Source organism: Staurois parvus, unplaced genomic scaffold, assembly GCF_062004578.1.
Source record: "Staurois parvus isolate SC_StPar_1 unplaced genomic scaffold, SC_StPar_1.0 ptg000224l, whole genome shotgun sequence".
NCBI classification, from domain to species: domain Eukaryota; kingdom Metazoa; phylum Chordata; class Amphibia; order Anura; family Ranidae; genus Staurois; species Staurois parvus.
In genome coordinates this window covers 1252381-1277267 of record NW_028318020.1, presented here as the reverse complement: position 1 = coordinate 1277267, position 24887 = coordinate 1252381, and the positions used below count along the sequence as shown (strand labels likewise).

General features: G+C 46.9%; 1 pseudogene; it reads left to right on the top strand.

Moving 5' to 3' along the window:
- LOC149460620 (uncharacterized) overlaps nt 1–24887 on the top strand; it is a 67989-nt pseudogene that overhangs the window by 19602 nt on the left and 23500 nt on the right.

Below are 24887 nucleotides of genomic sequence, written 5' to 3'. Positions count from 1 at the left end.
GCAGATCATGACAAGGGTGGTCTGAGCACACAATAGGGGCAGATCATGATAAGGGGGTTCTGAGCACACAATAGGGGCAGATCATGACAAGGGTGGTCTGAGCACACAATAGGGGCAGATCATGACAAGGGCGGTCTGAGCGCACAATAGGGGGCAGTTCATGGCTTCTAGGGACACTCACGATAGGTGGCTTGCAGGCACTCTGCAGCAGGTGGCTTCCAGGAAGGTAGGCGGCTTGCAGACACTCATGGTTCTGGCAGGGATGTCCTGGCTCACAGCAGGCGACAGCAGGGAGGGCAAAACTCCTCAGCACACAGCAGAGCGGGTAATCCGGGCCCCAGAGTATTAGGCAGAGTATCGTGGGGCCAACAGCAAAGCAGTTCTAGCCCAGAGAATTAGCAGAGTAACAGCGGGTACTCCCAGTCCTGGAGTATTAGCAGGGAGGAAGCGGATACTCCCAACCCTGGAGTATTTAGCAGAGGGGCAGCGGGTACTCCCAACCCTGGAGCATTCTGCAGAGTGGCAGTGGATAATAGTCCTTACCTTTGGGGGGGTCTCCTGCAGAGTGCTCAGCAGGAATGACTTCGGAGGTCCAGTCCCCACCCGGACCTCCAAATGGCTTGCGAGTCCAGCAGTGGCGGAGATAGAAGACATATAACTGGTTCCTGCACTGGCCTGGCAAAAGCCAGGATGCTTCCCAGTTGCCCCGGCAATGTCCAGCCCAGTGCCGCTTTGCCAGGGCAAAGTGGCATGCCCCCTTGACTCGGGCCTTTGTCTCCTGGTGGGCGCAGAGCACAGAAAAGTCTTGGGCCAACACTGTACCTGCCAGGGGGCGCGCATCGACTGGTTGGCGGCCCCACTCTGGAATCTCTCAGCGGTGTGTCACCCCTCCTCGGCTATGCGGCCCTAGAGGTGTGAGGGCCATCGCAGCGGTCACTTCCCCCCATCCTGCACGGTCTGCCTTCAAAGGCCACATCAAGATGTGAGGAGGTGACAAGGGGCAGAGGGGTGAGGTGACTCCCTCATCCTGTGCAGCCTATCTTCAAATCAATCACCCCTCTGTCCAAGTATACCACGTCCACAGACACCCCTGCACTATATACTCTGTTGTACATTATATACTCCTGACCCCTGCACTATATACTCTATGTTGTACATTACATACTCCTGACCCCTGCACTATATACTCTATGTTGTACATTACATACTCCTGACCCCAGCACTATATACTCTATGTTGTACATTACATACTCCTGAGCCCTGCACTATATACTCTATGTTGTACATTACATACTCCTGACCCCTGCACTATATACTCTATGTTGTACATTACATACTCCTGACCCCAGCACTATATACTCTATGTTGTACATTACATACTCCTGACCCCTGCACTATATACTCTGTTGTACATTACATACTCCTGACCCCAGCACTATATACTCTGTGTTGTACATTACATACTCCTGACCCCTGCACTATATACTGTATATTGTACATTACATCCTCCTGACCCCTGCACTATATACTCTATGTTGTACATTATATACTCCTGACCCCTGCACTATATATTCTATGTTGTCCATTCCATATTCCTGACTTCTGCTCTCTCCCCTCCCCCCACTTCTATATATACACATAATATGGATTCTCTTTTGTTCCCCCATTTCCTACCAGCTGGACATTTTATATCGGATGATGTGATTGGAGCACAGACTTTTACATGGTGATAATAATGTGATAACATCCTCCAACTTTGGACCCTTAAACAGATAGTGATAATGAGGGAGGAGCCAATACCCCAATGATGGTGGTCTTCAGTATCAGTCCAGTCTTCATCTTGGTTGTTCTCCCCCATCCTCACTCTCTGACCTCTGGTGGGGCTCAGCCCCCCTGTTCTTCATGACTAAATCATGGACTAAATAAGGAAGTGCAGTACTTCTTGTGTTGGGAAGATGGCGATGAGTGATAGAGGGGGTGGGGACCCTCGTCCTATAATCCCCTCATCACTGTCCCTCCTATAAAAGTCAGTTCTGGTTGTTTCCTCACTCTCTGACTAAGGTCCATGAATAAAGAAATGACCTGGTAGGAGATTAGAGGAGCCATTTCCTAGTTCCCTTGAGGGTGGAATTGTAAGCTCCTCAGAGACCAAGCTGCCTTATGTGGGCGGAGTCCTGGTTTGGGGGAACCAATCAGCTCCTGTCTAGTAATCCTCTTTGTCTTTGTATTTTAGTCCATGGCCGGGAGATGAGGAAAACCTCCGAGGATTGTCTCACTTTGTCTCCAGACTGGAAAGTAGAAGATGAGGATATCACACAGTATAGTCCAGGAGAAAACCCGGCTCCCTCCAATGTCCATCTGGCACCACCCAGTGTAGATGGACCATCGGATTCCTCATATCCTGAGGAACCTCAGACTGTGCGGGACCGGGCCAGCCTTCCAACAGGGAAGAGGTTCTCCTGTACTATGTGCGGGAAATGTTTTTCAGATAGGTCCAGTCTTCATAAACATCAGCGATCTCACACGGGGGAGAAGCCATATTCCTCTTCTGAGTGTGGGAAATGTTTTTCATTGAAGTTCGATCTTTGCAAACATCAGAGATCTCACAAAGGGGAGAAGCCATATTCCTGTCCTGAGTGTGGGAAATGTTTTTCAATTAAGTCCGATCTTTACAAACATCAGAGATCTCACACAGGGGAGAAGCCATATTCCTGTTCTGAGTGTGGGAAATGTTTTTCAATGAAGTTTGATCTTTGCAAACATCAGAGATCTCACACAGGGGAGAAGCCATATTCCTGTTCTGAGTGTGGGAAATGTTTTTCAATTAAGTCCGATCTTTACAAACATCAGAGATCTCACACAGGGGAGAAGCCATATTCCTGTCCTGAGTGTGGGAAATGTTTTTCACAGAAGTCCAGTCTTTACACACATCAAAGATCTCACACAGGGGATAAGCCATATTCCTGTCCTGAGTGTGGGAAATGTTTTTCACAGAAGTCACATCTTTGCACACATCAGCGATTTCACACAGGAGAGAAGCCGTTTTCCTGTCCCGTGTGTGGGAAATGTTTTTCACGGAAGTCCCATCTTTCCAGACATCAGAGATCTCACATGGGGGAGAAGCCACTTTCCTGTCCTGAGTGAGGGAATTGTTCCTCACTGAAGTCCTGCCTTCCTGTACATCAGGGGTCCCACACAACCCTGGAGGTGTATTAGTGCCTTGAGTGCGGGAAATGTCTTCTAGATGAATGTTGCTGGACATCCCAGATCTCATGTGGGGAAGAAGCACACCCTGATATACACCTCAGATATACTCCATGGCTGATCTTCATCATGGAAGAAACAGTTGATAAGGAGATGAGAGGCCCCCAAAGACATGGATGAAGTGCAGTAAATGTCGGGGTGCAGAGTGGTCAGTAGATCCTGGAAATGAAGGACACAACTTCAGCCCTTCTTGGGTGTCGGAGTTGCGTTTCCTGATAATGATATAGCGGGTTACAGAGCTAGAAGCCGGGAGAGCCCAGATCTCGTTATCGGGGAACTTTACACAGACAACAAGAACTTCTGAAGTTAATGTCCTTCATTTCAAGGCTCTACAGAACAGTGGTGACCCCGAAGCGTCTCTCTGTCTTCAGTCCATCCTTCTCCCATCCCCCAACAGGAGGGAAGGAGAACTCCGCCCCAAACTAGGGGGGAACTTTCCTCTCATTATTTCCCTTGGCTTCTGTGTGGGTTTGGGTGGTTGGAGGAGTGCGGCACGAGAGGGAACACAGCTTGTTGTTCTATGTCTACATATGGGGTCTGGGTAGAGGGGATCCACCGGAAAATATTTCTACTCTTTGATATTGTGCAAATCGTTTCTGTTTTCACTTTGAAGGGCAATATTATGTGTGGTTTGTAAAAGGGATTGGCCCAATAGATACCGCCCCACTTAGAGAATAGATGAACTAATATGACCAGCATTCATTCAGCCATGTCACATGTTGGGATCTTTTCTACAATACTTTGTTATAATAATGGAACACGTTGTGTATTGTATTGTACACCAATAATAATGACTCCGCCCCCACATTCCAGACAAGGGATCTCCCTGACCAATCGGATTCCTTCCTTTGTTATTTCCTGATTCTATGATTACAATCTTGTTAGAAGTAAAACTATAATAAAGAATTGATTGAGTGAAATGAAATGTGTGTGTCGGGGCCATGATGGGGATCTTTGGGGGCCAAACATTTCTCACAGGAGACACTTTACAAGCCTTTGCAGGTCATCCAGTTTCTGGTTCACCATGAATAATGGCCCAGAGTGCAGGGGTCAGGAGACTACTTCATACAGCCCTGCAAACAACGTGCAGTGGTCAGGAGTATGTGATTTACCTCCCAGAGTACAGAGTGTAGTGGTCAGGAGTATGTGATTTCCATCCCAGAGTGCAGTGGTCAGGAGTATGTGATTTACATCCCAGAGCACAGAGTGTAGTGGTCAGGAGTATGTGATTTACATCCCAGAGTACAGAATGTAGTGGTCAGGAGTATGTGATTTCCATCCCAGAGTACAGAGTGTAGTGGTCAGGAGTATGTGATTTACATCCCAGAGTGTAGTGGTCAGGAGTATGTGATTTACATCCCAGAGTACAGAGTGTAGTGGTCAGGAGTATGTGATTTACATCCCAGAGTACAGAGTGTAGTGGTCAGGAGTATGTGATTTCCATCCCAGAGTGCAGAGTGTAGTGGTCAGGAGTATGTGATTTACATCCCAGAGTACAGAGTGTAGTGGTCAGGAGTATGTGATTTCCATCCCAGAGTACAGAGTGTAGTGGTCAGGAGTATGTGATTTCCATCCCAGAGTACAGAGTGTAGTGGTCAGGAGTGTGTGATATACATCCCAGAGTACAGAGTGTAGTGGTCAGGAGTATGTGATTTCCATCCCAGAGTGCAGAGTGTAGTGGTCAGGAGTATGTGATTTACATCCCAGAGTACAGAGTGTAGTGGTCAGGAGTATGTGATTTCCATCCCAGAGTACAGAGTGTAGTGGTCAGGAGTATGTGATTTACATCCCAGAGTATAGAGTGTAGTGGTCAGGAGTATGTGATTTCCATCCCAGAGTACAGAGTGTAGTGGTCAGGAGTAGAGATGAGCGGATCGAACATGGCGAAGTGGAATTCGTTTCGAAGATTGGGAAATATTCGATTCGCGACGAATCCGAAGATTAGCCAACTTCGGATGCACGAATCGAATTTTCCCAAAAATGGCGGCGACATGTGTGGCGACGGAGCGGGGATCTCTGGGAAGGCGCGCAGACAAGGCGCGCTGACCCATAATGCATTCATTCATGACATGTGATCGCATTAGCCAATCAGCAGCCAGCCAGCCAGCACTGTGTAATGGTGGAGCTATAAATCGCGGCCATCTTAGAATTCTCCATTAGCCTCCGGTCATTCAAGAGAGACAGACCTGTCTGTATGAAGGGACAGAGTTAGGGCCACAGAGACTTTAGGGCCACAGAATCGTTACTCAGGGACACAGAATTGTTACTCAGGGACACAGAATCGTTACTCAGGGACAGACACAGAATTGTTACTCAGGGACACAGAATCGTTACTCAGGGACACAGAATCGTTACTCAGGGACACAGAATTGTTACTCAGGGACACAGAATCGTTACTCAGGGACACAGAATTGTTACTCAGGGACAGACACAGAATTGTTACTCAGGGACACAGAATTGTTACTCAGGGACACAGAATCGTTACTCAGGGACAGACACAGAATTGTTACTCAGGGACACAGAATTGTTACTCAAGGACACAGAATTGTTACTCAGGGACACAGAATTGTTACTCAGGGACACAAAATTGTTACTCAGGGACACAGAATTGTTACTCAGGGACAGACACAGAATTGTTACTCAGGGACACAGAATTGTTACTGAGGGACACAGAATCGTTACTCAGGGACACAGAATTGTTAGTCAGGGACACAGAATCGTTACTCAGGGACACAGAATTGTTACTCAGGGACACAGAATTGTTACTCAGGGACAGACACAGAATTGTTACTGAGGGACACAGAATCGTTACTCAGGGACACAGAATTGTTACTCAGGGACACAGAATTGTTACTCAGGGACAGACACAGAATTGTTACTCAGGGACACAGAATCGTTACTGAGGGACACAGAATCGTTACTCAGGGACACAGAATTGTTACTCAGGGACACAGAATTGTTACTCAGGGACACAGAATCGTTACTGAGGGACACAGAATCGTTACTCAGGGACACAGAATCGTTACTCAGGGACACAGAATTGTTACTCAAGGACACAGAATTGTTACTCAGGGACACAGAATTGTTACTCAGGGACAGACACAGAATTGTTACTCAGGGACACAGAATTGTTACTCAGGGACAGACACAGAACTGTTACTCAGGGACAGACACAGAATTGTTACTCAGGGACACAGAATTGTTACTCAGGGACACAGAATCGTTACTGAGGGACACAGAATCGTTACTCAGGGACACAGAATCGTTACTCAGGGGACACAGAATCGTTACTCAGGGACACAGAATCGTTACTCAGGGACACAGAATCGTTACTCAGGGACACAGAATTGTTACTCAGAGACACAGAATTGTTACTCAGGGACAGACACAGAATTGTTACTCAGGGACAGAGAATTGTTACTCAGGGACACAGAATCGTTACTGAGGGACACAGAATCGTTACTCAGGGACACAGAATTGTTACTCAGGGACACAGAATTGTTACTCAGGGACACAGAATCGTTACTGAGGGACACAGAATCGTTACTCAGGGACACAGAATTGTTACTCAGGGACACAGAATCGTTACTCAGGGACACAGAATCGTTACTCAGGGACACAGAATCGTTACTCAGGGACACAGAATTGTTACTCAGGGACAGACACAGAATTGTTACTCAGCGACACAGAATTGTTACTCAGGGACACAGAATTGTTACTCAGGGACACAGAATCGTTACTGAGGGACACAGAATCGTTACTCAGGGACACAGAATCGTTACTCAGGGGACACAGAATCGTTACTCAGGGACACAGAATCGTTACTCAGGGACACAGAATCGTTACTCAGGGACACAGAATTGTTACTCAGAGACACAGAATTGTTACTCAGGGACAGACACAGAATTGTTACTCAGGGACAGACACAGAATTGTTACTCAGGGACACAGAATTGTTACTCAGGGACACAGAATCGTTACTGAGGGACACAGAATCGTTACTCAGGGACACAGAATTGTTACTCAGGGACACAGAATTGTTACTCAGGGACACAGAATCGTTACTGAGGGACACAGAATCGTTACTCAGGGACACAGAATCGTTACTCAGGGACACAGAATCGTTACTCAGGGACACAGAATCGTTACTCAGGCACACAGAATCGTTACTCAGGGACACAGAATTGTTACTCAGGGACACAGAATCGTTACTCAGGGACACAGAATCGTTACTCAGGGACACAGAATTGTTACTGAGGGACACAGAATCTTTACTGAGGGACACAGAATCGTTACACAGGGACACAGAATCGTTACTCAGGGACACAGAATCGTTACTCAGGGACACAGAATCGTTACGTTATTTTTGGGGTGCTTATAGAATTAAAGAGTATGTCAGACAACACGCAGAGGAGTGGCAGAGGAGGCAATGTTTCAGGAGCGAGCAGACGTGGCAGCAGAGGAAGGGGTCGAGGCAGCACTAGTCGCAGCCAGATGCCAGTGCTCCCGGTGTCATCCAGCGGTCGTGTCTCCACCGACAACCCTGCAGTCATCGATTGGTTGGCTCGGTCGTCTTACTCTTCCCAGGTCACCTCTGACACCTACAGCCAATGGTCGGTGGGTACGTCAGACACAACCGTTAGTTGGCATGGCCCGGGAGCAAGCCCACTGAAATCACGTGTCCTCTACCTGCCCCTGTCCTTTGGTGTTCCCTCACCAAGCGAAGTATCGCATGCTGTGGGCTCAGCCCCACTGTACAGTGAGGAAGAGCTAACAGAGGGCGGTCAGGAACGGGGGAGACATCCGCCTCTTCAGCAGCCAGGCGAAGAAGTACTGGCGAGGAGAGTGGCTCGGTAGCCGGTCTAGAGACAGGTCTGTCTCCTGACCCACACGCAGCCGAGGGGGCTAGTAGTGAGGCGGAAACCCTAATTGATGATGATGAGGCTGATCACACTTGGCAGCCTCGTCGTCATCAGGCTATTGCTTCCGCATCATCAGGAGAAGAGGGTGCCAGCTTGGCAGCGAGCAAAACAGTCGGTGGGTTGCCCAGGAGGCAGCAGGGTCGCAGCAGTGTCAGTGGAGGCAAACGGCCACGGAGTAGAGCACCAGCTCCACTGCAGCCTACCACCACGGCCAGTAGTGGTGCCGGTGTGCACGGAGGAAGTAGCAGTCAGCCAGTGAGGAGTAGCGGGGGCAAAGTTTCCTACTCGGCGGTGTGGCAATTTTTCGTCAAGCCGCCCAAGGAAGTAAACGTAGCTGTATGTCGACTATGTGGCCAGAAAGTCAAGCGTGGCCAGGGGGCCCATGTTGGGACTACAGCGTTGCGTCAGCATATGCAGCGTCGCCATTCGGTGGCCTGGGAAAACCGTGATAAAGATACGGCGGTTCTGCCTGCCCCAGCCCCCGCTCCGTTACTTGCTCCGTCACCCGACGTCAATCGCCCTCTATCAGCCAGTCAAGGCTCCAACACCTCTGCTGATGGGAGTTGTCGCTCGTTGGCATCTTCCGCTCGTTCAGATGCTCCTTCTCCTGCTACTCCTCTTCACGGATTCCGTCAGCAGTCTTTCTTGGAATCCGTTTCCAAGAGACAACAGTTTGCGAGCACGCACCCGACGGTGCAGAAGCTGAACGTCCTCCTGTCCAAGTTGCTGGTTCTGCAGTCCCTCCCTTTCCAAGTGGTGGGCTCAGCACCTTTCCGAGAAATGATGGCTTGTGCCGAGCCGCGGTGGAGAGTGCCAAGCCGGCATTTCTTCGCCAAAAAGGCAGTGCCAGCCCTGCATTCACATGTAGAAGAGATGGTGGGCCAGTCTTTGAGCATGTCGGTCTCTGCCAAAGTGCACGGCAGTGCCGACGTGTGGAGCTGTAACTACGGTCAGGGACAGTACATGTCATTTAGGGCCCACTGGGTGAACGTGGTGCCGGCACAGCCGCACCAGCAACTTGGACAGGTCACGCCGCTTTTGCCTCCACGTTTGCACGTCCTTGGTCCAGCAAAGATGTCCGCCTCTACCACCTCTTCTTCCGCCGTGTCCTCAGCCGCCACCCCCGTGCCAAGTCCCATTACCCGACCGGCATATCACATGTGCAGGGCGCAACGGTGTCACGCTGTGCTGCACCTGCACACTGCTGGTGGGTTCCATTTTGTCATAGGGTGCTGTATGGCCTCCCATTGCTGCTGCCAGGCCCGTAATCTGCCATGGGCCCCCGTACCGACTCCTCATGCTGCTGCCAGGCCCGTAATCTGTCATGGGCCCCTGTACCGCCTCCTCATGCTGCTGCCAGGTCCAGAGTGTGTCATGGGTCCCTGTACGGCCTCCCATTGCTGCTGTCTCCATCGCCACACTCTGCCATGTGCCACTTTCAGGTCTCCTCACACTGCTGGTGGGTTCCATTTTGTCATAGGGTGCTGTATGGCCTCCCATTGCTGCTGCCAGGCCCGTACTCTGCCATGGGCCCCCGTACCGACTCCTCATGCTGCTGCCAGGCCCGTAATCTGTCATGGGCCCCTGTACCGCCTCCTCATGCTGCTGCTAGGTCCAGAGTGTGTCATGGGTCCCTGTATGGCCTCCCATTGCTGCTGTCTCCATCGCCACACTCTGCCATGTGCCACTTTCAGGTCTCCGCACACTGCTGGTGGGTTCCATTTTGTCATAGGGTGCTGTATGGCCTCCCATTGCTGCTGCCAGGCCTGTAATCTGCCATGGGCCCCCGTACCGACTCCTCATGCTGCTGCCAAGCCCGTAATCTGTCATGGGCCCCTGTACCGCCTCCTCATGCTGCTGCCAGGTCCAGAGTGTGTCATGGGTCCCTGTACGGCCTCCCATTGCTGCTGTCTCCATCGCCACACTCTGCCATGTGCCACTTTCAGGTCTCCTCACACTGCTGGTGGGTTCCATTTTGTCATAGGGTGCTGTATGGCATCCCATTGCTGCTTCCAGGCCCGTAATCTGCCATGGGCCCCCGTACCGACTCCTCATGCTGCTGCCAGGCCCGTAATCTGTCATGGGCCCCTTTACCGCCTCCTCATGCTGCTGCCAGTCCAGAGTGTGTCATGGGTCCCTGTACGGCCTCCCATTGCTGCTGTCTCCATCGCCACACTCTGCCATGTGCCACTTTCAGGTCTCCGCACACTGCTGGTGGGTTCCATTTTGTCATAGGGTGCTGTATGGCCTCCCATTGCTGCTGCCAGGCCCGTAATCTGCCATGGGCCCCCGTACCGACTCCTCATGCTGCTGCCAGGCCCGTAATCTGTCATGGGCCCCTGTACCGCCTCCTCATGCTGCTGCCAGGTCCAGAGTGTGTCATGGGTCCCTGTACGGCCTCCCATTGCTGCTGTCTCCATCGCCACACTCTGCCATGTGCCACTTTCAGGTCTCCTCACACTGCTGGTGGGTTCCATTTTGTCATAGGGTGCTGTATGGCCTCCCATTGCTGCTGCCAGGCCCGTAATCTGCCATGGGCCCCCGTACCGACTCCTCATGCTGCTGCCAGGCCCGTAATCTGTCATGGGCCCCTGTACCGCCTCCTCATGCTGCTGCCAGGTCCAGAGTGTGTCATGGGTCCCTGTACGGCCTCCCATTGCTGCTGTCTCCATCGCCACACTCTGCCATGTGCCACTTTCAGGTCTCCGCACACTGCTGGTGGGTTCCATTTTGTCATAGGGTGCTGTATGGCCTCCCATTGCTGCTGCCAGGCCCGTAATCTGCCATGGGCCCCCGTACCGACTCCTCATGCTGCTGCCAGGCCCGTAATCTGTCATGGGCCCCTGTACCGCCTCCTCATGCTGCTGCCAGGTCCAGAGTGTGTCATGGGTCCCTGTACGGCCTCCCATTGCTGCTGTCTCCATCGCCACACTCTGCCATGTGCCACTTTCAGGTCTCCGCACACTGCTGGTGGGTTCCATTTTGTCATAGGGTGCTGTATGGCCTCCCATTGCTGCTGCCAGGCCCGTAATCTGCCATGGGCCCCCGTACCGACTCCTCATGCTGCTGCCAGGCCCGTAATCTGTCATGGGCCCCTGTACCGCCTCCTCATGCTGCTGCCAGGTCCAGAGTGTGTCATGGGTCCCTGTACGGCCTCCCATTGCTGCTGTCTCCATCGCCACACTCTGCCATGTGCCACTTTCAGGTCTCCTCACACTGCTGGTGGGTTCCATTTTGTCATAGGGTGCTGTATGGCCTCCCATTGCTGCTGCCAGGCCCGTAATCTGCCATGGGCCCCCGTACCGACTCCTCATGCTGCTGCCAGGCCCGTAATCTGTCATGGGCCCCTGTACCGCCTCCTCATGCTGCTGCCAGGTCCAGAGTGTGTCATGGGTCCCTGTACGGCCTCCCATTGCTGCTGTCTCCATCGCCACACTCTGCCATGTGCCACTTTCAGGTCTCCGCACACTGCTGGTGGGTTCCATTTTGTCATAGGGTGCTGTATGGCCTCCCATTGCTGCTGCCAGGCCCGTAATCTGCCATGGGCCCCCGTACCGACTCCTCATGCTGCTGCCAGGCCCGTAATCTGTCATGGGCCCCTGTACCGCCTCCTCATGCTGCTGCCAGGTCCAGAGTGTGTCATGGGTCCCTGTACGGCCTCCCATTGCTGCTGTCTCCATCGCCACACTCTGCCATGTGCCACTTTCAGGTCTCCGCACACTGCTGGTGGGTTCCATTTTGTCATAGGGTGCTGTATGGCCTCCCATTGCTGCTGCCAGGCCCGTAATCTGCCATGGGCCCCCGTACCGACTCCTCATGCTGCTGCCAGGCCCGTAATCTGTCATGGGCCCCTGTACCGCCTCCTCATGCTGCTGCCAGGTCCAGAGTGTGTCATGGGTCCCTGTACGGCCTCCCATTGCTGCTGTCTCCATCGCCACACTCTGCCATGAGCCACTTTCAGGTCTCCGCACACTGCTGGTGGGTTCCATTTTGTCATAGGGTGCTGTATGGCCTCCCATTGCTGCTGCCAGGCCCGTAATCTGCCATGGGCCCCCGTACCGACTCCTCATGCTGCTGCCAGGCCCGTAATCTGTCATGGGCCCCTTTACCGCCTCCTCATGCTGCTGCCAGGTCCAGAGTGTGTCATGGGTCCCTGTACGGCCTCCCATTGCTGCTGTCTCCATCGCCACACTCTGCCATGTGCCACTTTCAGGTCTCCGCACACTGCTGGTGGGTTCCATTTTGTCATAGGCTGCTGTATGGCCTCCCATTGCTGCTGCCTCCACCGCCACACTGTGGCTCCACACTCTGGTTTTGACCCCGTGACTGCCCAAATGAGTGAAGTGTGCGGTGATTCTAAGATCGACGGCACTCATCTGCATGTCATACTGACTGACAGTATTATTTCTCTTCCCCAGCAGACTCCAAGGGCATTTAAATTAAAGGTACAGTGTTCTGCACTAATATAAAGGCTCTCTGAAGCCTAGAAACACCCTTTTATAAGTTAAATTCGCAGCGAATATATTCGACTCGAATCAAATTTATTCGCAAATTTGGCGAATCAGCCGAATCGAATTTTTGAATACTTCGCTCATCTCTAGTCAGGAGTATGTGATTTCCATTCCAGAGTACAGAGTGTAGTGGTCAGGAGTATGTGATTTCCATTCCAGAGTACAGTGTAGTGGTCAGGAGTATGTGATTTACATCCCAGAATACAGAGTGTAGTGGTCAGTATGTGATTTACATCCCAGAGTGTAGTGGTCAGGAGTAGATGATATACAGTCCTCATACAGAGTGAAGTAGTCAGAAGTAGTATGTCATGTACAGCGCACAGTGCGTAAGATCATGTCTTATACAGCCCAGCATTTAGAAGTGGTCATTGGTCAGGAACATGTCATACATGGCTCAGCAAAAGGAGTGCAGTGGTTTGGAACATGTCACGTACAGCCCATCATACAGAGTGCAGTGGTCAGGAACATGTCATATACAGCCCTGTGTACAGAGTGCAGTGGTCAGGAGTATATAATATACAGCCCTGTGTACAGAGTGCAGTGGTCAGGAGTATATAATATACAGCCTTGTGTACAGAGCGCAGTGGTCAGGAGTATATAATATACAGCCTTGTGTACAGAGCGCATTGGCCATGAATATATCATATACAGCCCTGTCTGTACCTGACATCACTTCCCATTTGTACCTAACATCACTTCCTTTCTGTTCCTGACATCACTTCCCGTCTGTACCTGACATCACTTCCTGTCTGTACCTGACATCACTTCCTGTCTGGGTAGAAGGGAGGTCATCACCTGGTGAAGCTCAGAGGAACTGCAGCTCCAAGAAATGTCTCATAGTTTGAACCTTTGTTGTTTCCAAATGTTCTCCATTGATCCTTTCCATGACTGGTTGGTTCCACGACTCTTTAGAGTGGCAGTGAGGTGATGACTCCGGAACTTTCTCTGGGTTCCATCACCAGGCACTGCAATTATACCCGACTGCTGGGAGCCGTCATCTCCTTTCCTACAGTGAAAGTATAATTCTGACATCAGCAGAGAGGTAGTGGGAGGGTGGGATCAGATAAGTACCACCACTGTCCACCAATGCTGGGCGTACACTTTATTCTCACTGACACCAACAATGGAGCTTATTTTATCTCACTGACACCAACAATGGGGCTTATTTTATCTCACTGACACCAACAATGGGGTTTATTTTATCTCACTGACACCAACAATGGGGCTTATTTTATCCCAATGATGGATGTCAAGGAAATCATGCCCACGGTGACTGGGTAACTGGAGTGAGATCCTTGATTGGCAGAGAAGGAATGAGGGTGGAGCTTTCTCTGAATTCTCATCTGTTGACAATTGATGGACTGATCTGAATTCTGTGTGAAATATATCTGGTTGTTAATGATTGGCTGGAAATCAGGCGGTCACACCCCTAACCGATGACTCCTCATCTGTCGGCAGGTTTCCCCCCTGACAGCTGAATGTCCACAAAAGAATTGTCAGCAATTACAAATTGTGGAAAACCCCTCAGAATGTCTCTGAGAAGAAATGATATTTTATCTTCTCTCCAACTCAGACTATATTTGTCTTAGACGTTAGAGGCCCAAAATCCCGAAGTCCCTGTCAGGTCTGAGCTCCAGCCGGATACAATCACCTTCTCCACTCACATAGTTTGCTTTTGTAAATGAAGTGAGTACAGAATTGAGGAAAGCGAGGACACCCGGCAACAATGGGATTCTGTCCTATCTCCTGCACCCGGAGCAAATGAACAACATGTACCAGCCTTCTCAGCCCCATCAATGTACACTGTGGAGGCATCTTGTATGTAGACTCTGGATTCAACAAACCAGCAGCCTGGCCATTCAGGAACGTACCATTGTTCAGCTCTGGGGGGGGGATCAAACATCTCTCATGGAAAGGAGCTCTGGGGAGTCAACAGACCAATCTTTCATCTATACATATGTTTCCATCTCTCCACATCACTCCATTCTTTTTCTGGACAAAACCATTATAAATATCAGCGACAGATTTACAAATCTAGGATTTTACAATGAGAACACAATGTCACAAGGGATCTATAAAAGATTTTATCCGGACACAAGATCCCATTGTAAGAAAGGAATTCTGAATATGAACAGCGACTGTTATGTGGGATCCCATTATATTCAGTGCGGGCAAATGTATCTTTTATATTTTACTGAAACCTTAGATAATAAATTACATTTATGTCCCAGAAATTAACTTTACTGTATTTTTAACTGAAATTGTACCTTTCATAAATCATTGCACTAATATTGTGTAAAATAATAAAAATCATAAAACATCAGAACTACTAACAATTTATCCTCTAGTGTGTCTGCTGTTGTGAAGAAATATATATAATATTTGGGGTTTTAAGTAATTTTAAGGTATAAATGGTTTTTAAAACATGTAAACCAAAAAATTAAAAATGTCTCCAGGACTCCATGGACCCGTTCATTCCACACAGTCTACAGGAACCGGGAAACCACAGAGAAACCAAGTGTCCCCCGACTTCCTCTCCAGGCTGGGATGTCCCCCTGGTTGGGTGCCCCCTACAGTAGAAGAAGCAGACTGCACCTGACTACATCTTCTTTATGCTTTGTCTGATCAGGATGGCGGTCATTTCTCCCTGAACACGAAGCGCCCTAAACACGAGGTAAACGTGGTGCAGCATTGAGCCCCGTCCAGCTGTAGTGTAGACTTTGACAGGCTGCAGGCAGCGGGGCTGGACGCTGTACCTGTGCCTACCAGGTGTATTATAATGCCAGCATTGCACCCACAGGGGCTGGACCCCCCATGTACAAGGGGCCTAAGAGATACCATCAGCTGGTGTCCCATTCCACCAGACCCCTATAACTGGAAGAGAACATGTTTGGGGGGATGTGTTGTAGAAGAACCCAGACCACGGTATTGTGTGATGAAATTATAATTCAACTTTATTAAATGTGACACTTTAACAACAGAAGAAAAGAGATAAATTGTTGATCTATTTACACCATTTATATAATCTATTCTAAAAAACTGACTAACATATGACACACCCCTCATTAACACAAGCCACGCCCACTTTTGTAACACTCTAAACATCCAAATCCCTGTAAATTCCCAGAAGACACTTTCATCTTTCATCCACAACAAGCTGATTGGGTACAAGAGAACCCCGAGCCCCTCCTGCTCATTCCCACACAACAAGACCATGCCACCATGTACAAGGTGAGAGGACCTGAAGGAGAACAAGACCATGACCACCAGGACCATCGCCTGACTGAAATGGTGTCCTACAGTTGTGCAGAGGTCATCTTCTTTATGTTCCTTGATGGTACGTCTGTGCAAATTCATCCTTGTTTGCAACTTCCCCAACCCCCCAACCTCAGAAATAAACTAATCAGTAGGAAACTTTCTTCTGATGATGATGTCACAAATAATGGAAGCAAACCCTGCAATAAGAAACGCTGCAAACTGTGCAACCAAATCATCCATCAAAAAGTGTCCGACACTCAAAAGGGATCTTCAATATCTCCGGATCATACAGCTGCACCTCTAGTAATGTTGTGTACCTTATCCAGTGCAGAAAATGCAGCAAAGGATCCTATGTTGGTGAAACAGGACAGAAGTTGCAAACAAGGATGAATCTGCACAGACATACCATCAAGGAACATAAAGAAGATGACCTGTGCACACCTGTAGGACACCATTTCACCCAACCAGACCACACAATGGGAGACCTCAATGTTTTAGTACTTAAAGGAAATTTCAAATCCATTCAGGAAAGAAAAACTTTTGAACTAAGAATGATAATTCTATTTGACACAAGAGATAACGGCCTGAATTTGGACATGGGATTCCTCAACCATTATCCAACAGTTTTATGACTATTAGCTGTAGCTTGACTCCCTCTGTGTGAGTGTAGTATCCCCCCCTACCCCCTCGCTTTGACTGCATCTTATCTCTAGCCTCCTTTTTTTTTTCTTTCATCTCTTCTAACATTCTGCTAACTTTGTGAGTAGTACTGCTTAGACCTTGAAGAAGGAGACATTCCCCGAAAGCTTGTCCTCAAAATTGTATGTTAGTGCAAATAAATAAAAAAAGTATCACGGACAGTACTCAATTGTTTCTATTGAGAAACCATGAAATGTTACTGGCCTGTGATTGGCTCTCCTATTGTTAGTGAAGTAAGTGAGACTCCCCTTGTCGGTGTCATTAATGGAATTTCAGAAACCATGTGAAATGTTTCTTACAAATCCAAAAAGGTGATCCCCTTGGGTAAGTACCCATCCTAATATTCCTGATATGAGTTTGTAGTCCCTGCTACTACAGGAAACATGTGGGCAATCATTTACACCTTTTACAGCAGGACAGTAAATATCAGAACACAATTCAAACAGAAGACCAACAGCAGGAAGTCTGCTAACTGAATGTGTAATGCAATCTGTCATTAGCATTCCCAGAGTTCCCTCTGCAACATAGTTGTATCAGTTGTTGGTCCTGTCTGTAGATCTGTTATTTCTCCACCTTCTGTAACAGGGTGACAACCCTGATCATTCTGCAGGAACATTACACAGCAGCGTTGTCACCCTGTACAGGGAAGTCTTAGATAGATTATAAGTAAGACACACAACAAGTAAAGTCCAACTCCAGCTAACGCTTCTTCAGCAGTTACAGCAACAGGATTTCTATTAGGTTCAACCCCCCATATGAATGGAAGTTGACAGTTGTAAGCACCCCCAGCAGTGTTATATGGTGTTTTCTACCCCCCCAACTTTAATTTTTTCCAAATAGCTTGGCCTTCTACATGAAGCAGAAAAAAACAGATCTACTGGGAGGGTCAACAGGTAATAAAAATGTTACAAGGGGAGACTCAGAAAACATAAAACGTTTATGCTAATGACAGATTGCACCATTTATGTAATTATTGATTTTGCCCATTGTTACACTTTAGTGTCGATGTCTTAGCATTTCCAGGAATAATTAGTGCTCTTTGCACACTTTGCCCCAAAAAGGGACCCGTTCATTCAGAGTCATTGAGGTGAACCCCAATAAGAGGAATTTCAGTCCCCCAGAAGAAGTGGTAGGAATATGACCGCACACTTAGCACTTTGTAAGTTCAGATCTCTTGCAGTTGTACCCTGTGAATAGTTTATGGAGATGAGCAATAGCTGGAGAAAAAAAAAATAGTGACATCCAATCTTCACCTGATAGAATCCCTTTTGAGAAAACCAGATGAAACATAAGTGGCCAGCTGGGATTAGGTGATACTGTTGAATATGTCCCCTAAAACAGCATTAACTCCATGTTGGAAGGCCTACACCAGCTTAAGAAGTTACTCTCTAACCAAACATAGACCTCTATCTGGCTGGTATCTCAGCTACAGACCTGCCTGCAAAGATGTCATCCATGAGAGGAGATGGAACATGGAAAGGAGGCATTGATCATGGGAGAGGAGGTGGTACATGTAATGGGAGGTGTGGACAAGGTGGGCTTAGCTGGAACCCTCAAGCCTAGCTCATGGTGTATCAATTCTCAAAAGAACATGGATTGGACTCTCCTAATGAGGTTTCAGAGGCTTGGCAAGAAGCCATTGGACCCCATCCTAGACTCTGGTACTGAGGCATTGTTGGTCATGTATTGGTTGGTCAGATTCTGGCAATGAAGAAAACACATGGGAACATAGCTCAGTTAGTGAATGATGAAAATGCATTACATGTTCAGTCAATGCTCCATAAAAAAGGATAAAGATGAGAATGATGAGGAATACAGTTCAGTCATTGCTGCTTGTCTGAAGAAATGTCCAAAGGTGAAATATTGACAGGCCTTCTAGGTGTGTTTCTGAAGGACATAAGCACTAAACCCGATGAATCCGATCATTAGAGTCCTGTTTGTTCAAATTTTTTTTTTTTAAGTAACATCATGTCTTCCTTAGTTTGTGGGAAGACATTGGGCCTGTGAATCTAATAGGACATTCTGAACATTGATATGGCTTCTCTCCAGTATGAACCCTCTCATGTATGACAAGGTTTCCTCTCCGTTTAAAAGTTTTATCACATTCAGAACACTAATATGGCTGCTCTACAGTGTGAATCCTCTGGTGTACTATGAGAACTGACTTCTGTGTAAATGTTTTATCACATTCAGAACACTAATGTGGTTTCTCTCCAGTGTGGATCATCTGGTGTATGATAAGATATGACTTCCATGTAAAAGCTTTGTCACATTCAGAACACTGATATGACTTCTCTCCAGTGTGAACCCTCTGGTGTATGATAAGCTCTTTCTTGGTTAAAAAAGCTTTGTCACATTCAGAACAGATATGGCTTCTCTCCAGTGTGCATCCTCTGGTGCCTGATAAAATATGACTTATGTGCAAAAGCTTTGTCACATTCAGAACACTGATATGACTTCTCTCCAGTGTGAATCCTCTGGTGTGTGTTTAGACTTGACTTCTGTGTAAAAGCTTTATCACATTCAGAACACTGATATGACTTCTCTCCAGTGTGAATCCTCTTGTGTCTGATAAGATGTGACCTCCTTGTAAAAGCTTTGTCACATTCAGAACACTGATATGACTTCTCTCCAGTGTGAATCCTCTGGTGTATGATAAGATTTGACTTCTGTGTAAAAGCTTTGCCACACTCAGAACACTGATATGGCTTCTCTCCAGTGTGGATCATCTGGTGTGATATAAGATACGCCTTCCGTGTAAAAGCTTTGTCACATTCAGAACACTGATATGACTTCTCTCCAGTGTGAATCCTCTGGTGTCTGATAAGATGTAACTTCCATGTAAAAGCTTTGTCACATTCAGAACACTGATATAGCTTCTCTCCAGTGTGAATCCTCTGGTGTGTGTTAAGACTTGACTTCTGTGTAAAAGTTTTGTCACATTCAGAACACTGATATGGCTTCTCTCCAGTGTGGATCATCTGGTGTGATATAAGATACAACTTCTGTGTAAAAGCTTTGTCACATTCAGAACATTGATATGGCTGCTCTCCAGTGTGAATCATCTGGTGTATGATAAGACATGACTTCCATGTAAAAGCTTTGCCACATTCAGAACACTGATATGACTTCTCTCCAGTGTGAATCCTCTGGTGTCTGATAAGATGTGACTTCCATGTAAAAGCTTTGTCACATTCAGAACACTGATATGGCTTCTCTCCAGTGTGAACCTTCTGGTGTGTGATATGTTTTGCCTCCATTGTAAAATCTTTGTCACGTTCCAAAAAGAAATAGCTTGAAATGACTCCTCTTATGTATAAGTGGGTTGGACTTTACTGTAAAGCAATTGTCACATCCAGAACACTGAAATGACTTTTCTCATGTTGTCCTCTGAGGTTGGATCAGTGTTGAAGAGGACCCAAAGCACTTATGACATTTAGAACACTGATATGACTTGTGTCCTGTGTGACTCCTCCAGTGAACTGCAATTAAAACTTTCAGTCAATTAAGACACCCAGATGTTTGGTTTCCCATGTGACTGAGTTGTATTCACGAGGACCAGCATGACCAAAAACGTGGTTCATCAATCCACCTGTACAGAAAGAAAAATACAAATCAGAATTCTATATAAAAGGGCTAAAGTTGGTTTTTATTTTTAATGATCATTAATAAATATATCTTATATATCATCGCAGGCTGTGTCAGTATTATGGTTGTCCTCAAAGGGCCAGTTGTAACTGTAAGACTAGATGTCCAGAGCACCTCACCCCCCCCCCCCCCATTACATCAGATGCCAAGAACCCCACACCCTCCCTAACATCACCGTGCACATCCTTTGGGAGCAGAGCGGGAAAGCAGAAAGTGCAGGGTCTGGAGGAGGACCAGAGGAGAAGTTGACTCAATTACTAGAGTCTGCTGAATGCTGAGACCAAAGGAGGTGGAGATGAGGGGATGCTGCAGCTGCACTGAGAGGTGCAGGATTTGGCAGAGGAGTTCTTTTCTCCTCTCTGCTGCTGACTGCTGAGACAAGGTGGGGGAGGAGACAAGGGGGTACCTGCAGGAGAGGTGTAAGGGCTACATGAAATAACTTAGAGGGCAGGATCTGGATGCAGGTGTTTGACACCTGTGTTATATATATAGAAAGCATATGTACATCATCATTTGTATATATACTGTATATATATATAAAATATTTTTTTTGAATTAAACTAAATTGTATTATTTAAGTTTTTAAGTGCACACAGTATATCCAACATTCAGCCCAGACAATGGAGTCATACATTCTCATGTACTAGCAGTTGTGGCAATGTTTCAGATCATACAGAACAATAACTTGCTTTGTCTCTGGTGTCACTTTTACTTTCTATAAACAAATGAAAAGAGAAAAAAGAAGTAACGTAGAACAATTCACCTGTACATGGCAAGTAACTCTCCCCAGTACATACATAGAGAGCTGACTCCGTTCAAGTAGGCCTGTGTCTACAGGATCATACACCAAGTATCGGCCTCCAATGTAGTTACCATTTAGTAGGGTACAGTTGGCCGGGTCCATTTTTAGGGGCCTAAAAAAGTTAAACCTATAAAAAGCTATGACAAATGAAGTATGGGGAGTGAGTACCGGAGTATCCAGCCAGTTCTGCCAGAGAGCCATAAGTCTCCTAGGAGAAGTTAGGTTTTCATGTATTATTATGGGGTTCACCTGCTCAATCCATGCCTGGTGGGAGTATGAGTTGATAACCAGAATGCTTGGATTCGATTTGCAGGTTCGTTCAGAAAGTGCATCTAAGGATCCAAAAATTGGAAGCTTAATCTCAGCTAGGGAGAGACTTTGTTCAATTAAAAGAAAAACTTCAAAGACAGGTGAGAAAAATGTAAATGAGAAGCTGAGAGAGGAGCTAAAAACACAAAAAATACCCCCACAGATCTATCCTAGAAATTCAGTCTAAAATGTAACAATTACACCAAGAAAACCCTCAACTGAGGGAAGAGATAATGACACCAAAGATACAAATGGAGCTCAACAACCAGGAAAGAGAATCAAAGAGGATGATTTATACAAAGTACCCATCAAGGAACAACAGACCGGTGAGACCAATCAGCTTCCGAAATATAACAAGACAAAGACCAGCAATAGCCAAGACAACTCTACTAATCCTGAGACCACAAATAGTGATGGCCGAACACCCCCCTGTTCAGGTCGCAGTCAAACATCCGAACCTACAGAATGTTCTACAGTGAATGTCGAACACGAAGGACTGAGAGGTGTCTTACCGCATCAGAGAATGAAGATACGGCTCAGTTACTAATATCCGGCATGAGTTCTATGATGAAGTCACGCGGTATTTTAGTAGTGAGACATTCATTCATGTTCCTGGTGTCAGTGGGGTTTCCTGCTGACAGCTGAATGTCAAAAGAATTGTCAGCACTGCCCATCAATTAAAAAAAAACAAGCCCATCGAGACTGGTATGGATTTTGAGAGGAACCTTCCATGACAATTTTTTTTTAACCCCTTCCATACCGGGCACTTTTACCCCCTTCCTGCCCAGGCCGATTTTCAGGTTTCAGCGCTCTCACACTTTGAATGACAATTGCGCGGTCATACAACATTGTACCCAAACTAAAATGTTATCATTTTCTTCACACAACTAGAGCTTTCTTCTGGTGGTATTTAATCACTGCTGCAGTTTTTATTTTTTTGCTAAATTAACGAAAAACAACCAAAAATTTTGAAAAAACACATTTTTCTTTGTTTCTGTTATAAAAGTTTGCAAATAAATAATTGTTCTTCATAAATTTAGGACGAGATGTATTCTGCTACATGTCTTTGGTGAAAATAACCCATATTAGGATGTATTTTTTAGTCTGTAGGGAAGTTATAGAGTTTACAAACTATGGGAGATATCTGAATATTGATCAATCCTGAAGTACTGACAGCCAATCTAATTTCTTGAGGACCAAGAATGTCAGAACAGTACAGATATCCCCCAAATGTCAGGACAGTACAAATATCCCCCAATTGTCAGAACAGTACAGATATCCCCCAAATGTCAGGACAGTACAGATATCCCCTAAATGTCAGGACGGTACAGATATCCCCCAAATGTCAGAACAGTACAGATATCCCCCAAATGTCAGGACAGGACAGATATCCCCCAAATGACCCCTTTTTGCAAATTACACAGTCCAACGTACTTCATAAGAGGCATGGCGAGTTTTTTGAAGTTGTATTTTTTTTGTCAGAATTTTTCGGAAAACGAAAAAATAAAAAAAATTATTTTCACTATGTTTTTACATACTGTCACCAGTGCAGTACAGCATCATCATATAACTGGCATGGCGGTGATCAGGGACACTGACTGGCGACAGTATGAAAAAAAAAAAATATATATATATATATATATTTTTTTTTTTTAATTATTATTTTTAATTTTTTATTAATTTTTTTTCTTTTTTAATATTTTTTTTTATATTTTACTATGTCCAAAGTAGTACAATGTTACCATAGTAACATTGTACTACTTTGGGGAAGTGATCAGTATTTTTTTTTTTTTTTTTACACAATGTGCTTATAGCAAAGAATTACTTTGCTATAAGCAAGCATTTACCTGAATGACATCAATTCATTTAGGGGTTTTTTTTTTTTTGTGCTTAGCTGTGATTTGGACACAGATAGTCACATGACATGTGCATGTGATCGCTGTGACCATTCACAGCTAGACACACTAGTATACAATGGATGGCATGAATGAAGCCATCCATTGTATACAACTGTCATGTGACCTGCTGTGATTGGTCACAGCAGGTCACATGGTACCAGCAACGGGGCTGGTACACAGATCTGTCATCGGCCATGTTCGAGGTACACGGCCGGTGACAGATTGCGCTGCTGCGCGCTCTGCAAGTGCGAAAACTGTGCATGTGTGGGAGGACGCCACCCGGAAATCTACTGCCTTTTTCTGGCCACCAAATAGCTATTGGCCGGATGGCTATTGGTTAAAAATGGCATGGGGGTCCCCCCAAAATCCATACCAGACCCTTATCTAAGTATGCAGCCTGGCAGGTCAGGAAAAGGGTGGAGAGTGCCCCCCTTCCTGAACCATACCAGGACACATGCCCTCAACATGGGGGGGTGCTTTGGGTCGGGAGCCCCCCAAAGCACCTTGTCCACATATTGATGGGGACAAGGGCCTCTTTCCCACAACCGTGTCCTGTGGTTGTGGGGGTCTGCAGCCTGGGGGCTTATTAGAATCTGAAAGCCCCCTTTAACAAGGGGACCCCAAGATCCCAGCACCTCGCCTATGTGAATGAGTTGGCGGTATATGATACTGCTATCCATTCACAAAAAAAAGTGTAGTGTAAAAAGTGATAGGACAAAGTCTTTGACCAGTCCTTTATTAAAAATAAACATTTTAAAAAAAATGTCCCCCAAAGTAGATCCAACATCAATCACGATCCTGCCACCACCGCTACCCAAAAAAGGGGGAAAAAGCTCTGCTTGCGACACTGGCTCCCGACTGTCTGACAGCTGGGGCCATGACAACAGTTTTTATATACCCCACCCCCTTGTGACATCACCACACGCTGTGATTGGTCAAAGTATTACACCTGACTTGTGGTTAGGTGCATTGCTTTGTCCAATCACAATGCACTGTCAGGGTGCAGTGCATTGTGGGGCGCGGTGGGCAAACAGCCCACTGAACACCCGTACTTTTTGTGTTTGCCGAACACACGAACGGCCCATGTTCAAATCAAACTTAGGTTCAACTGGAACATGAAGCCCATCCCTACAAACAAACAATCATCAAACCACAAGAACAGCCAACAAACTCCGGATTCTTTTTGTTAATAATAGACTCCAATGGGAAATATCTAAACACCAAACGGCTCTTCCCAGGAACAAGAGACAACAAAATTCAAGTCCAACAACTGAACAAGCGATAGGAGTCATCAATGATCCGTATTTCACCAACCCCAAACATATCATCATACACACCGACCCAAACATATCATCATACACACCGACCCAAACATATCATCATACACACCGACCCAAACATATCATCATACACACCGACCCAAACATCCTCCAGGGACAAAAGGAAGCCTCTGAGAATAAACTATTACAACTAACAGAGACCGCACAACAAAAATGTCCTCACTCCAACATCATACTGTCCTCCCTAATTCCAAGGATGGACATAACAAACAATAGAAAACTCAGCGAATCAACACA